General features: G+C 51.8%; 1 long non-coding RNA gene across 2 annotated transcripts; it reads left to right on the forward strand.

Annotated features, from left to right (window-relative positions):
* The first annotated feature begins 1,862 nt into the window (after positions 1–1,862).
* On the forward strand, positions 1,863–4,385 carry LOC143676226 (uncharacterized). 2 transcript variants are annotated; one of them, XR_013171935.1, is made up of 5 exons: positions 1,875–1,933; positions 2,373–2,435; positions 3,007–3,137; positions 3,242–3,355; positions 4,154–4,385. It is a non-coding gene; the product is annotated as an uncharacterized LOC143676226 (long non-coding RNA). The 2 variants fall into 2 exon arrangements; XR_013171936.1 differs by having other exon boundaries at positions 1,863–1,933; positions 2,067–2,435; positions 3,007–3,355.
* Positions 4,386–5,633: the final 1,248 nt, after the last annotated feature.

Consider the following 5,633-nt stretch of genomic DNA (forward strand, 5'->3'; position numbering starts at 1 on the left):
TATGCACGGGCTGCTGGGAATAAAAACATCCTGGTCTAAATAGACACCTAAATACTATCCTTAAACAGTGCATCAAGGAAGGGACAAGACTGGGGCGTTGGCTTTGCTATCACCTAGTTTTGTGACCATGAGTTAGTCACCGTTCTTTTCAGGGTCTCCAGGTTCTCGTCTACCACACCCGGTAGTTGTACAATCTCTACCCCTAATATTACTTTAGTCTGAAACTTGGAACTTCTCACAGCAAGGAGAACTTCCCACCTCACTGTGGGCCTCCTTAGGCCCTGGGGCTTATATTTAATTACCCGGCTGTGACTGTCAGGAATGCAAATGATTATGGCTCAAAAGCAGCAATGACAGCGGCTCCCGCCAAGGCCCCCAGCCGGTCCCCCCTATTCTCGGGTCTCCAGCTGACTAACCACAAGCCATTCTGCAGGGCCTGCCCAGGCTTACTGGTCTCCCAGGAAGTGACCAGTTCACCGGCTGGACAGCCTCTGGCAGGGAGGCTCCCTGCGGTTCAGCAGATTGCTCGCCAGACAGTTCCCTCTCCCTGGGGCGCTGGCATGAAACCTTCATGGTTCTCCCCAATTTCACCTTTACTCATTGCATCCTCCACCCAGTTGAAATCCCCATTTGGCAAAGAAGCTCCATATTTGCATTTGGCACAGATGTCCCACCCTTTGCCTCACTCTTTCTACCCCAGAGATACCATATTCAGTCACTTGCAGTTGGGTTTGAATTCTACTGCATCATCCTCTGCTTGTATGACCTTGGGCTAGTTACATGAAACTTTCTAAGCTTCAATTTGTTTATCTGCAAAATGGGAATAGTAGTAGTGTCTGCCTTACAGGGTTACTATGCTCACCAAAAAGAGACATGCTTATGAAGTAATTTGCACAATGCATGACTCAATATATTTCCTTAATTGCTGTTTGGATCCATTCACTCCTTCTTTTACCCCCATCCAAGTAGTGAAGTAAATAGTAGAGCTTAAATTATGCTTCTGGTAGCCTATATTTGTAGAATGATCTATTTCTTAAGTTACACATTAATTCAAGGCTTCATTAAGTAGCTCAATGCCTTGGGCAACAGATTACTTATAAATAGTGTAATATTTAGTAGCTCCTGAGTTTTGCACGCAGACTTCCTTAATGGGCCATGACTTAGAATCAGGATGAAATTTAAGCATATCACACACCTGCACTTGCCTCCATGTGCACACACACACAGATGCACACACCGAATGAGAGAGGAAGACACCGTGAAAGCTGGTCTTTGCAGTTATTTTTGGACAAGGAGAGATCCCGGTGAAAGAGGATGGAGACCAAAGCTTGCTTTCCTCAGAGAATGTAGAGGAACATTTTCTAAATGTTGATTAATGGGTTCCTTGTTGCTGATATCTGATTATTGCCAAAGCATCATCTCAGGATACCTTTCTGCAAATGTTACTAGACCCATGGATCATTTGCTGAGTTTTTCACTTGGCAAAGAAATTAATACAGTTACCACAGCTAATTTAATAATTTAGTTAGGAAGGAGAGTGTAGTAATTTAGTACATTCAATAGGGATAATACAAAGCCTTCATCTTTCTTTTTTTTTTAAATGTTTGCACGAGTATGGGATGTGTTGTGTTGTTGTTGTGAGCCATGGAAGGGCTGCAGGAGGACATGGTTTGCAGAAGAGAGAGATTGTCAAAGAACAGCTGTCAACACAGCCATATGACATAACCTACCACAGCAAACAGGTGTGCTAATGTTGCCTACACCTAGCACCTTTATTTTGTCACTAGAAATAGAGGATTGCATCATAGTAAGGCCCCACCAAACCCCTGGCAGCTCTGCACAACTCCCCAAGCCATTGTCCTGCCTCCCACAACGCTGCCCTCGCCCACACTCATGGCCAGGGTGGAGGTCAGAGACCCAGCCAGAGGACCAGGTAGGCAGGCCCGCGCCCCATTCTCCTACTTCCAGGCACAGATTCTATTTCCTGCCACTAAGACAGGGCAGGCATTGCCCCCTCCACCCCCAAATCCTCTGGCTGGAGGTTCTCACTGTTTGACTTTCTGTAGGGTGGACATCTCTGTGGAAAACCCTGCTGTGTGCGTGGTTCTGACCACACTGGCTTTCCATCTGGTGTTCAGTGAACCCCCAAAACGCAGACATTTACAGCTGGCATGTGGTCAAGCCCCACTGAGTGGAAAGCCGGGGTGCAGAAGGAAAACCCCAGGCCAAAGCAGTGGGTTGAGCAAGGCAGGTCCCCCTTTAGCTGGCCTCCACCTTCTCAGCGGGTCCGAGGAGACCCTCCACCACGCCCCTTGTCTGCCTCCGCGTCTGCTGATTCACGCACCGCAAGAACGAACTATGTGCTGTTCCAGACTCTAAGGATGAGAAACCAATTCAGAGAGACCCAGAGCAGTCAGAGCCCAAGGGAGCAGCCTGTAGGTGCCACAGTTGACGTGTCTCAGTTCTGCTCGGTGGAAAGGGCTGTAAAGGGCAGAACCCAGGCTGACGGTCCTGGACGGCAGCCCCACCTTATGCGCAGGTGCACTGCGGACCCCGAGCACCGCCCCCAGGGTGCGCAGAGAGCCGGATCCCCAGACAGCGACTGCCCCTTAGGCCCAGCACATTGCGGAATGGTGTCGCTTGCTGGCTTTAGCTCTCCCGGCTTTATTTACCCCTGCACAAATGGGGCTTCCCCCGTGTGCATGTCAGTAAATAACACAGGGGTCAACAGCTTTGTTCAGAAACCTTGCCCACCTCCCAGATTATTTCCTTCGGGCCATCAAGGACCTGGGAGTGAGAGCCAATGGGGGGCCCAGGCTGTGTCCCATGAGGCGGCTTCACGCACAAGCCCAGGTGAAAGCCCCTGCTGTGATTCGTTAGGAAAAATCACGATGCTTCCTGGTTTGCCCTGTGACTCTCCAAGCCTGGTGTTTAAAGGGCCTCCCTGCCCACAGATTCTAAACACTGCAGGGCTGCTAAAGCCAGAGCTGCCTCTGTTGTCCCCAGGGCCTCTCATGAGGGGCACCTCCGAAGAAAGAAGGAAGCTGCCCTCTCAGATCAGAGCGGGAAGCCGCGATATGGGTTCTGCTGACCCAGGGACCCTTCGCCTGCTCCGTATCTGTTCCCTGGAGGCTGAGGTTATGGGCGCAGCGCAGCAGCTCAGACGCGCACGTGGATGCACCCACTGGTGATTGCCCGTGGGGAGTGAGCGGCTTATCATTCACGGCTCTGTCTCCTGCAGACCCCTTCCCACCCAGCTGATGCCTTGAACTCTCTGGGGAAAGAGAGCCTGTGTTAGCTGAGCACCTGCCCTATGCCACTCTCGCACGAGGGGCTTTACTCCCCCTTGACTTTGGTGAGCACCCTGAAAGGAAGGCATCATCGCACCCTTTCAGATGAAGAAACAGGGCTCAGAGGGGTGGGATCCCTTTCCCAAGATGGCACGATTGGTGGGAAGTGGAGCTGGGAGGCTGTGGGGGAATTTGTGTGATTTGAGAGTCAGGAAGAATCGTACCCCAGCCCTACAGGGAGGTTTGGCTGTGTGTGAATTGGGCAGTTGGGAGTGAGAGCAAGTGAGGCGAGGATGGAGCAAACGAGGGAGGGAGGACAGGAGTTGGGGTGGGAGAGGAGGGCAGTGTAGGCTTACACTAGCAAGCTGACGGAGAGAGGAGGTGAGGCTGGCGGGGTGGACGAACTCTGCGGGTAGAAGAAGGATGCTGGCTTTGGAGTCAGTCATCCTTGGGCTTAAATCAGACTAGCGGAACCCAGTGGGCCTCAGTTTCTCGTGCAAAGTAGACCCATAAATATCCTCATCACAGGCGGGTCAGGAAAACACATGACATAATGGGTGGGAAGAGGCTCAGTAAACAGTAGGTGCTCCATAATTGGTTCCCTTCTTCCAATAGAAGAGGCCTGGTCCTCATTCTTTCTAATAACAATGGGCAAGTCTCAGGTCGGTATCCTTGTCCTGCCGGGGTCCTTGCCCAGGACTCTGGGAGAGGGTATGGCCCACCCCAGCCACTCCCCTGGCCCCTCCGTGGGCTATCACGTTGCAGACCCCCTGTCTGCATGCCTTGGTTGGAAGCTGCCTAGCTCAGGGGTGGAATGTTCCAGCCTCACTGATCCAACGTTCAGATCACTCCCTTCTGTGCAGGAGCTTCCCTGGGGAATAGACCCCCATCTGGCGTCTGACTAATGGGGTCACCGAACCAAGCTGACTGATGAAGGAATTGGGACTGGAAGGAAGGAAGAGGCAGTGGTCATGCCCCAGGACTCCCTGTGCTGCTCCATGCCCTGTATCCTGTGCTGCTCTGCCTACTCTCGGCACATGCAGTTCTGGAAATCAGGCTAAGATGCTCAAGGAAGGGGACTTGGAGAGAACTCAGGGGAGCCTGGGTTTGGGTGGTGGGAGAGGGCTGGGAGGATGGGGGTTGGAGGGAGGGATGTTGGGGTGCTGGCCAAGTCTAGTTGCATGTTTCCTACCCCACTGGCTGTCTCCAGCTTCAGTCTCAGGTGAGGAGAGCTGGAGTGCTGCCCAGTCACCAAGCCTTACCACCGCCCTTCCTTCCTGACAGGACAGCAGAGGGAGTGGATGGCTGCAGCAAGAATGGGCAGAAGGGGTCCCACCCTGTGGAGTTGCAAGCTCTCATCAGCCTCGGATTCCACCGCAACGCTCTCCCCTGACAGCCTTACCTGTAGATGCAGTGATGAATGGGCCCCTGGCTGGGCAGATCTCAGGGAATGCCCCGTCCTGCACCATCCACAGACCTTCTCTGAGTTGGAATGCTCATCCTCTCTGGAGAGGCAATGATGGGACTTCCGTGCAGTCAGGAAACTGAGGCACGTGCTGAGTATCAACCAGCTAGGAGCTCTCACCAATTGCTTATTCTATGAGTTACAGATGGGATGGTTAAGACCCTAGAGAATAGACAGAGCATCTGAGGGCTGGGATGGGACATCTCTGCAGCTTGCAGGCCCCAGCCTGCTGTCCTCATAACCCAGCTGTACAGCTGTCAGTCTGCCATCGTGATGCCCGCTGAGCCTTTCTCCCCAGGGGCCGCTCTTTAATGAAGGGATTCAAAGTCTTCTAACACCATCCTCCTTCCAAACCAGGCAAATTTCTTTACCACATCCTGCCTCCCCTCTGTTTAGAACTTCTTAGAAGTGGGGGATTGGACATGAAACAAGGAAAAACATTCAAACCAGCCACAGAATGTTTTGTGCACAGGAAAAAAAAATGTTTTAGAGTGTTTTGTGCACTCTAAAAAGAAGGTTTAGAGCTGACACTGGAAACAATAGCTCCGTGGGACCCATAGTTATGAGAGGATTGTCACCTGCTCTTTTTAGGACAAATCTTAGGCTACCAGGATTTGGGTGATAGACTTGATGACCCCACAAATGCACTGCTGTGACGAGAAATCAAAGGACCATTGAGCCAAAATGCTACCCCCCACCTCCGCGTGGGTCAGCCCATGCACAGGAAGGGTTTCTTGGTTGCCTGGAATGAGGAGGGCTGTGGGGAAGTCCATTTCCTCAAGTCCCACTTCTGGGGAAACTTTCAGAAAGCTAAACATAGAATTAGAACCCGACAATCCCACTTCTGGATGTATACCCCAAAAAAATTGAAAGCAGGG

The sequence above is a fragment of the Tamandua tetradactyla genome, chromosome 3 (assembly GCF_023851605.1).
Source record: "Tamandua tetradactyla isolate mTamTet1 chromosome 3, mTamTet1.pri, whole genome shotgun sequence".
NCBI classification, from domain to species: domain Eukaryota; kingdom Metazoa; phylum Chordata; class Mammalia; order Pilosa; family Myrmecophagidae; genus Tamandua; species Tamandua tetradactyla.